Here is an 11,159-nt window from a genome sequence, read left to right on the forward strand (position 1 = left end):
TTTGTGTCCTTGTGTTTGAGGCATAGATATTAAGAACTAAAATATAATCTGACACATTTTTTGAAGAATATGCAGTGTCTTTCCCTATATCTTTTGATTTGCTTTGGTTCGAAGCTCTATTTTTTTAAGATATTAAAATATTTATACCTGTTAGCTTATTTCTTAGGACCATTTGCTTGGAATATAATTTCCCAACTGTTTACTCTGAGGTAATATTTATCATTGATGTTGAGACATATTTCTTGTATACAAAAGAAGAATGGGCCATGTTCTTGCATCCACTCTGTTAGTCCATATCTTTTAATGGGGATTTGCAACTATAGATTTTGAAATGTAGTAATGCCCAATGACCATTGATTCTTATTATTTCGTTGGTGGTGGTGGTGTCTATTATGCTTTGCAAAGAGTGTCTTTTTGTGTTTGTTTGTATGCTTCCCTTCTTTTGATTTTGGTGAGATTTTATTTCCTGGTTTACATGGGTATAGTATACCTTGTTAGACTTGAGTTTTCATTCTAGCATCTTTTGCATAGTTGGAATTGTAAATAGATATTCTAAAATTTAAATTTGTCATGTAATATCATGTTTTCTCCATGTATGGTAATTAAAAGTTTTGCTGGGCATAGTATTCTAAGCTGAAATCTCTGGTGTCTTTGAGTCTGCAGCTCATCTGTCTAGGCCCTTCTTTCTTTAAAGTCTCCATTGAGAAATCATGGGCAATTCTAATACATCTGCATTCATATATTGTTTCCTTTTTTCCCCTCTGGTGTCTTTAAAGCTATTTTTGTTCTGAATGTCTAGTGGTTTTATTACTATGTGGCAAGGGGACTTTATTTTCTGGTCCAATACATTTGGGTGTTCTACATGATTCCTTTGCCATTAATGGCATCTCCTTCATTAGGTTGTGGACATTTTTTCTATGATTTTGTTGAAAACATTTTCTGGGCCTTTAACCTGGAATTCTCCTTCTTCTTCTATTCCTATTATTCTCAGGTTTGGTCTTTTCATTCAGTCACAGATTTTCTGGCGTTGTGTGTTAGGAGTTTTTTAGATTTTTTTTGACTGCTGTGTCATATTTTTCATCTTAAATTTAGTGCCGAAGATATTTTTCTCCCAATATTTATGTTTCATTTCCAGAATTCCCTCCATTTGAGTGTTTTATTGTTTCTGTTTCCAACTTCAGTTCTTAAACAGTTTTATCTATTTCCTTATACTGTTTGGGTTTTCCTAAATTTAAAGATTTATTCATTTCCTCTTTACTGACCTCTAGATAATTAATATATATTTTTAAAAATAACCAATGCACATGTTGACAACTTGATAATATAAATGAAAGATAATACTTTTGGAGTAATATTTTGATAGCACATGACTTTCAGATGATGTGAACAACTTAAGACATTTGAACCTGCCACTCTACAACAGAAAATCTACCGTAAGGAAACAATTTATATTTGTAGAAATTTATTATGAATACTGTATATTGCTTTATTATAACAAAACCACCTCAATCATCCTTAATGTGTAAACATAAGAAAATAGCTAAGTCTAATAGACTGCAAAGTGACTTTGCCAATCACGTTCTTTTAGGTTTTTGATATTTACGATGCTCTCAGACGAATGCCTGAGAAAGTGAGAAGATCCCAGCTGTCTCACTCAGTCCCTTCCTTTCCTGCGCTTACTTTCTCTTTGCCTACAGGAACACATCTAATATGAAAAACTAAATTGCAAATCTTTCAAAGGAACAAAGCTATTTTTAATTGTTTATATGTGACTATTAGGTAGAAATCTAAAACTGAATGTGTGTTATATATAACCTTAGAAGTAATCTGTATTTTGGGATAGAAGTATTCATTTTAAAGTAAAAAAAAAATCCCCATTTCTTCTCTAGTCGAGACAGAAAAGGATAGTTGCTTAAATTGGAATTGGTGGAATTTAAAGGAAAACAGATGAATGGAGCCCTGACATCAGAGTAGAAACTGAAGCTAGGAATTGATTATTAACTTTGTAAGTGCAATGCATCTTGAGTGATTATTATGGAAAACAGCTGGAGGAAGACATCTTTTTCTTCACTTCAAAGTTATCAATCCTGCTACATAGCATTGACAATTTTATTTTATTTTATTTTTTATTGCTGCTGTAAAGTCTTACCAGAGTTTCAAGCCATTGAGTAAATCAGATGTATATTGAAGATGAGGAAATGAAGCCGTGTTCTATAGATGAAGAAAATAGATTTCGTGACTGCTTCTGCTTTTGGGTTGTTTGAGCAATTGAGCACACCAAGGAGAGAGAAATAATGGACTAAAATCAGCAGACTTCCTATTACTGAGCAAGTCATGCTGCCTCTGTTCTAGTCGCTGAAAGATAGATCCCAACTGGCAAGATGTTTTAGAAGCACAATAAAAAATATGTTCATAAACTTACTGTTAGTTTTACAAGTAAAATTATTCACATTTTAGAATTATGAATCCAAAATGTACTGTTTCATGTTTTCATGTTAGTAATCTTCCAATTAAAATTTTATTTTAAGTCAGAATTGAATAATTTATGTTCAGCAATACATACCAACCTAGTTTTAGTCCTTTTTTTGATTTGTTAAGATAATTCTACTTTTTTCCTTAAAACTAATTTTCTTTTCAGACATTGTGTTCTGACTACAATTTCCCCTTCTTCAAATTCTCCTAGATCGTCCCATCTCCCAACCCACCCTCTCTGTTTCTCTCTTTTCCCTCAGAACACAAAATGGCATGCAAAATAATAATAAGTAATAGTAAAATCAGTAAAATAAGATTAAAATACAAAATATTAAGACAAAGCAAGCACAGTAACAAAAGTCAAAGAGAAACAAAAAAAACACACATCCACACACAAATAAAACCTATAAGAGCAAAAAACTGAAAATCATAGTATGAGCATGAAAGACCTGTTAAGAAAATAAAAAGACAAAACATTATGAGAAAACATAAAAAAATGCTACTGAGTTCATTTTGTGTTGAACATCTGCTGCTTGCCATGGGGTCCTTTAAAACATAATGCCAGTGAGAGTCCATAGGAGAAAACTAATTTTTCATTTGCGAGGGGTTATCTCATAGAAATTACTTCCAGGTTACAGCTGAGGGGTCATACCCGTTGTCTATGTTAGTGATGGGTCCCCAAGTGGACTCAAAGCTGTGTAGGCCCTATGCCTGTCCCTAGAGTTTCTGTGAGTATATGAGCTATAATCCTGCTGTGATAAGAATGTCTTCTTTTTGGTATCTTCCACAACCTCAAGTTCTTACAATCTTCTTTGTCTCCTCGTCCTCAGGGTTCCCTGAGCCTGAAGAATGGGGTTGGAAACATCCCTTTAGGACTGAGTGTCACATAGTCACTCCACCTCTGTACATTGTGCAGCTGGGAGTCCTTGTATTTCTCCTCATTTTCTTCAGGGGGAAGATTGTCTGAGCCTGGCAGTGTGTGACAATGATTGATTCTGTAGAGGAGACTCTCATTTGCAGTCATTGAGTCTTACGTCCAACAAGACATTGGTTACTTCTATAGTGTAGTAGTGTGTCACACTATGACACTAGGACACCTTGCAAGTTGCATTGTACACCAAAGGTTTTGGAGCTGGGATGATGTTTTCATGTCACCTTTGGTAGGCTATTGAGAATCTTCCCGTACCGCAAACAGTACTCAGTAGAGATGAAAGGTCTAGGTAGGCAAGAGCTCAACTTCTTGCTGAAAGAATTGATGGGACTATACAATCAGCTTTTGGAAAACAATGGATATCTTTGGCAATCAACTGAATTGTATGAGGGTTCTCCTGTGGTTCTCTTGGCCAACAACTCCATTAGATATATCCCATTTGACAGAAATACAGTTTCATTTGGTGACAAAAGAGGTTCAGTTTGAGTTCTGTCTCCACCATTACTGGAAATTTTTATATTCATGTCCTTCTTATATGTGTACTTTTTAAAATGCTTCCACTCTATCAGGTCTCCATACAAGCTCTCAGATAGTTTCGATGTCTCTCCGCCTATTCCTTCCCTCACCATTGTTTACCCCTCTTTCCTTTAGTCTTCCTGATCCAGTCCCTTCCTTGCCTATCCACTTATAATTATCTTTCTAGTTCCTTTTTCTAAAGAGACCCAACCTTCCACACCTCATACTTTACTTTAAACCTAGCCTCTGTGGTAATACAAATCCTGCTTAAGAATGAATTAAAAGGCATGTATTCACATGTATGTGAATACATACAACATTTGTCTTTGGAGTTTGAGTTACCTCACTTGGGATGAAGGGTTTTATTGAGCTCCATCCACTTACCTGCGAATTCGATGATTACATTTTATTATATAGCTCAGTAATATTCCATTGTGTAAATGTATCACATTTTCTTTCTTATTTTTAGCTGATTTAAATTTTAAATATTTATTCTTTAATTTTTTTACAGTCTATACATTATCCCCTTCCCAGTCCACCCTCTGACTGGTCCCCATCCTCCACCCCCACCCCACCAGACCTCCTCTACTCCCTGCGGCCTCAAGTCTTTTGAGGATGAGGTGCATCTTCTCTGCCTGAGTTCAGAACTGGTAGTCCTCTGTTGTATATGTTGGAGGCATCACGTTTTTCATTTACAAATGTCTAGTTCATTCTTAATTTAGGGCTATTATGAATAGAACAGAAATAAACATGGCGGTTGCTGTTCAATGTACTGGTGTCTGCTATTGTGTTTGTTGGGTAGGTGTTCCATTCATTGCTTTCTGTTTCCCTCTCTGTTTCTCAAGATAGTATGGAGCAGTGGGGTTCCTAGTAGGGAGTGCTTTTGGGTTCCAGCCAGGTGTGGCCACTGGGCTTTCTTGGGAGACCTTGTTTCTATGTATTGGGAGATTTGCTAAAATGGCAGAGACTTAGAGGGTCCAGAGGAGAAAAGGAAGCTTGCTCTAACATTTGGATCTTTGAAGTCCCTGGGTTTGAAGGTTTTCAGGAGGTTAATAGAGTTTCCTACATGTTTCTACAAAACTGGAGAGGATTGGAGGATGAAGAAAAGAGAGGAGTGATCCTCCTATCTGATTCCCAGTCAGAATGGGAGCTGAGACAAAGGAATGGATGGAGAAGAATGCTGTAGGAGAAGAGCTGGGAATGAGGGCAGGGAGTAAAGAGAGACCAACAGCCAGTGATCTTCTAACACTAGGGGTTTGAAATTGGAGGACAGTAAGGAGAGTGAAGATTGCCTACACAATTCCCTGGTCAGCTAGAATATCACATTTCCAGGTAGAGTCCTAATTAAAATTTTAATCTGATAGATTAGTCTTGGGAATTTACTTTTGTAATACATTATAGGACAGAGTCTTTTGTAGTCATGGAAATATTTATATATGCTGCACATAAAATGAATTTGTTTAACATGTGAATAAGTAAAATTCATTTTTAAAAGGAATATATTCAAGCACCATTATTTAAAGTTGTGGAAAAACTTGACAGGATTGACTAATTGCACTATATTTTAGATTATTATTCAAGTTAAGAATTATATTTAATCTAAAATATATCATTCAAATATTAGTTGTCTTAAATTTATATTGGGTAGTGAATATAAGATGTTCTCAATTGTTTGATTGGAATCTGGGCATTATTCAAGTATTCATTGTAAGGATTAACACATTGCTTCCATATATATATTTATTATATTATTCCATATTTATATATATGTATATACGCACACACACACACACAACACACACACACATATATATATATGTATATATATATATATATATATGTAAAACTGACTTTAGATGGTTGACTTTCTCTTTCAAAAAGGTAATGACACATTGATTAGAGGAGTTATAAAATCACTTTTTTCTTTATTTCTTTACAAAACAGAGAAATGTCTTCTTTTAGGAAAAGGTCCGCTTCAGAAATCTTGCCCTTTGTTTAGATAACCATCGTTGGGGAAGACATGTTCAACTTTCATTCTTTCAACAATGTCTTTTTGTCAGCCAGTGCTAACACTAATTAGACCAATAACGTGTTCTTAATATTCAAGTCTCTAACAAGGAGGAAGGAGAAGGACTTGATTTTCTTTAAGCAACATTGCAAGCTTCCACACTGAAAAGCTGCATTATAAAGTCTTGGCCCTTAATAATATGTATATTTATACTTTACCCATTTATTATCTGTCTTCCCACTAGATGGCAGGCCTTTGTCAGGTTAGTTAATGATTGCAGCCTCTGGCAGTTAGTAGGTGCTCAAACTCGATTACTCAGCAGTAGGTTTCTGAAGCCTAACTCTTGGATAGTTTATTGCATAAGATGCGTGCTCTAAGCCCACATTCCTACTGAAATAAAGACTAGAGTGATAGGAAGTGTCACTCATTGACTTGTGCATTTGTGCTCTCCACATGTGTGTTTGCCTGGTTCTCCAAAGATGGGACATCAGACAAGTGCCAAGATGTCAAGTGAGCCAACAAATGAAGAACCTTTGTGCAAACACATGCTGGCTCCAATTTCTGGGTTTACAATCAGCGAGGACTTGGCTGTGCTGTGATCTGATGAGCATGTGTTTGGAAGCATCAACTGTCCAATCAGGCATCTGGGAAGTTGGCATATGGCTGGTAACTTCACAGAAGTTACAGTGAAGACAATGCTAAGAGAATACTAAGTCTTTTGGTAGACTTTGTTCTGTTTCCAGTGTATTCTTAAGAAAACATTCAGTGCCATTTTTATGTTTGCTAGCATTTTAGCTACAAACTACTATTTCCATTAAACTGTCCCGTAAGGCAACTGAAAGAACACTGACTGGTTTCATATGTATGACAATGTATAGTAGGCTATACATACTATACCGTCATATGCTCAGTAAACTATACATGATAGATTTTATGTACTGTGTATTAATATGCTCAGTAGATTTGCTAGATAACACATAGTATGCATAAGAGAACCATCATGATAGATTATATACTATGTACTAATACGTTCAGTAGATCTACTTGACAATACATAGTGTGCATAACAGAACTGACAACGTTTTATTACTCAAATCTTATGAAACATTCAATAAATAAACTTCCCTGTTTTGATCTACTTTGTGAACTTTGGCATTGACCCATGCATATATTAATGATATAGCTTCTATATAGTTTTTCTATGTAAGTAGCATATATGTTTATATTAGATAATTTATACCATCAGAAGGAATTCTATGTAGTTCTAGGTTCAATATGACTTCTTCATGTTAAGATGGGTTCTTGATTTGAGACATTTCCTTTTATTGCATGTACTTAGGTTATCAGAAAATTAGAAATGTAATTTTTATAATATTTAAAATATATGAATATTTTAAAAATTATAAAAATATTTAGTTATTTAATGTATATGAGTGCTCTATCTTCATTTACACCTTCATGGCAGAAAAAGGCATTTGATCCCATTACAGATGATTATGAGCCATCATGTGGTTCCTGGGTATTGAACTCAGGACCTCTGAAAGAGTAGAGTGCTCTTAACTTCTGAACAATGTCTCAAGCCCCAAAATATATTTCTTAAAAGCATATACCACCAGGCTATAGAAATAACTCTATGAGTAAGAGCATTTTCTGCACTTCCAGAGGACCTAGACTTGATTCCCAGCATTCATATGGAGGTTCACAACAATCTGTTACTGCAGTTCCATGGGATCTGATACTCTTTTCTGACTACCATGGTTGAACTAACACTTATGCAGCTCAAGCCCACATACATATAAAGCATGTATGGAAATATATGTATATATGTAGTATGCATGAATATATATCCATATATGTATGTGTGTGTATATGTATACATATATATATATATATGTGTGTGTGTGTGTGTGTGTGTGCGTGTGTGTGTGTGTGTCCGTATTCTGAGAAATGAAGTATATGGTTGAGGGACAACCAGTGTGAAGGAGGTGCTGCACAGAGAAGGGATAAGACAGTACTCTGTGTACAAGGTGAACAACTTCAATATCCTACATCAATCTTGTCAAGAATCTAAGTTGTTACAGGGAAAACAGGAGGTATTGCTAACTTCAGATAAAGATTCAGCTTCAAACAGCATTGGCTGAGAAATCACATTTTATTTCTACGTTGATATTTAATGATTTCCCCAGTCTACTGAACAGATGTATTACAGTGATTAAATGGGCTTGACACACAAAAACCCTTCTTGATTCTATCAAGTATAAAAGTAAAGTCTGTGAAGATTTTGATTATAATTAGATTGAATGATGATATGAGTTCAGTGACCCTTGTAATCCTGAACGTTATCTACCAAGCAAAAGCATAATCAAGTCTTTTTCTACAGAACCACAGCAACTTTTTCATTGATGTCATCTTTTGTTATTCTTTTATCCAAGTCATGTGTACTCTGGTTTATGCTTATTACCTCTTAAGACACAGATATTATTATTTTTCCCAGGACAGATCAGAATCTAAGAATCAAAGTTTAAATAATTTGCCTCAGATTACAAAAAAAAGAAAGTGAGAAAGAGAGAGAGAGAAGGGAGGAAGGAAGGAAGGAAAGAAAGAAAGGAAGGAAGGAAGAAAGAAAGAAAGAAAGAAAGAAAAAGAAAGATAGAAAAAGAAAGAAAGAAAGAAAGAAAAAGAAAGAAAGAAAAAGAAAGAAAGAAAGAAAGAAAGAAAGAAAGAAAGAAAGAAAGAAAGAAAGAAAGAAAGAAAATACATTCAACTCTAACGGGCCACTTGTCTGGTAATTTTTATCATTTAATTAGTGTTCTAATAATATATTTTTGATATTTGAATTGTTGTAGAAAACAATGAAGTTCATGCTTCCCTTTTCAGACATATATTCCATTTGTGTCTTGCTAATATTCAACTCCTCTTACTCTCCTCTGTCCCTCCTCTCCCTTCCTGTTCCTCAGATTTCTTATACTTCCATCAAATTTAATTCATTTCATTTTTTAGGTTGTGTGTATATGTGGTTTGTGTGTGTGTGTGTATGTGTCTGTGTGTGTGTTTGTGTCTGTGTGTGTGTGCATGCATTTGCTAAATCATCAGTGTCATCTATCATGGAGACAATCCTGTTTGCTTTTCACCATCTTTTAGTTTCCATCCCATTATTTTCTTAACTGACAATAAATTTCTTTCCAAGTATTGATTTTTGGTTTGGCTGGTTCTTGTTTTTGAAAAATTTACCGTGCCATCATTAAGGTGCAAATTGAGATCTGTTTGTTTAATGCTAACCTCGTAGCTATTGACTTACCTGTTTGAACTTGCTTTGCCATATTCTGAATCACTGTGATCACTGGCTTCTAGAAAATAACTTTTTAAATCTCATACCTGAATTCTTCAACAGCTCACTACTCAATAAGAATTTTGTTGTTAAATCTCCAATGATTTGGGTACTTTCTCTTTATATTAATGAGATATCACATTTATTATCAGTCATCTGGATGATCAGTATTAAGAAACACGTTTCTTTTTAAGATGGTTCTTCCTCTCTCAGTCTACCAAGGCAAAGTAACTAAGAAAAAGATGCCTTCTCTGTTATTGACACACAACATTGAAGAAGAAACTCTCATAGGATCCACCAGCTTATCTGAAGGCTTATAAGAACTAGGTTTTTTCTTCAAATAGGACTGTTAGTTTCTTATTACTGGGGCTGTGCTACCTATATCCTTGGATAAGGTTACTGCTTCTTCTATGTGGTTGTGCATCCCCTAGGCTGGATTGTTATGCTACCTCGCACTGTATTGCGACCTTTGTCCTGTCAACTAACTGTTCTCTGATTTTCAGACGCTTCCCCTTCCACATCTGCACTAAAGGCTTGTTTTCCTGACTCTTATTATGTACAAGAAACACTAAATTTCTAATCTGTATTCTTACCAGAAAACAAAATAAAAACAAACAAAACTAAACAAAGAACTACAACATCCACAACAGCCATGTCAACAAAAATAAAACCCTAAACCACATGTTTAATACCTCTTTACCATCAGTTTATTTTTTTTCTCAAAAAGTGATGCCTATTATTTTGGGGTTTGGTCACAAAGTAAGCCTGTGGAGATTTTGTTTTGTTTCACCTTATAAATTATATATACAAACACTAGTTACTGGGGGTGAAAAATAATAAATTAATGAACATATTCTTCTACATCTATTTTCTTATTCTCGGTGTGACCATTGTGTTTTGGGATGTTTTTCAAAATGACTGAAGTGAACAATACCATATATTTCATACTATACCTCTAACATTTTCAAAGAAATAAGGTACTTGGCAACTTTAATAACCATGTCATAGTTAGGAATACATTTTATCCAGTGTGTTTATCTCTACTAATCCTTCCGTATCACATAATATGTACTTTAGGAAGAGTATTTTGAGTCTCATTCAAATGGCTTTAAAAAGAAAGGGAATTTTGTACTTTATAATTAAAATCTGATTGATGATACAGTATCAAAATCCATTAATAATAAATGTCAGTTCTATTGAGGTAATATAGAACCAGGGACTGTCGGGCCCTCAGTCTAAGAGCAAACAGCCCAAGAAAATCCAGTTATCATAGCCACATTAGACAAGGCAATAAAGGAGAAAAAAAGTAAGTGTTTCTTTTCCATTATTTTAAAGTATAAAATAAAATTTCAGAGGACAGTAGCACACTTCTCCAAGTGTATTATTGAGGTTTTCTTCCCACTTCAAAAGTTTTACTGAGATCTAGAATGAATATGTTTGTTTTATATTAATTACATGAGTCTTTGAATATGTGGATATTTGTCAAAAAGTTTAAATATTTTAATTTCCATGAGCATTCATTGTGAATCATCTTTTAAATATCTATAATATTAAAGAGAAATAATTTTTCATAATTGTTTACAATAAGCATATGTTACTGGCGTAAGTATTCATTAAATACTACGTTCTACATAGTCCTAGTTCGCAGTAGAGTTTCCACTATGCTCCACAGATGTTGTTTCAGGAGTTTCTGGTGCTAAGGAGAGGTCTTCTATCTCTAGACCAGGTCCTGCTTATCACTGCATTGTGCTCTAAATCCTGACTGGTTGCAATGGTATCTTTCCTAACACCAAATGAGTTCTCTTATCAATAGTTTTCTTAGCTTAGTATATGGACTTAAGCTTGGGTTTTATTTTTCTTGAATTTTATTCCAATTTCTACCAACTCAACATTTATAAATTATT

This window comes from Rattus norvegicus, chromosome 2 (genome assembly GCF_021556685.1).
Source record: "Rattus norvegicus strain SHRSP/BbbUtx chromosome 2, alternate assembly SHRSP_T2T, whole genome shotgun sequence".
NCBI lineage: Eukaryota > Metazoa > Chordata > Mammalia > Rodentia > Muridae > Rattus > Rattus norvegicus.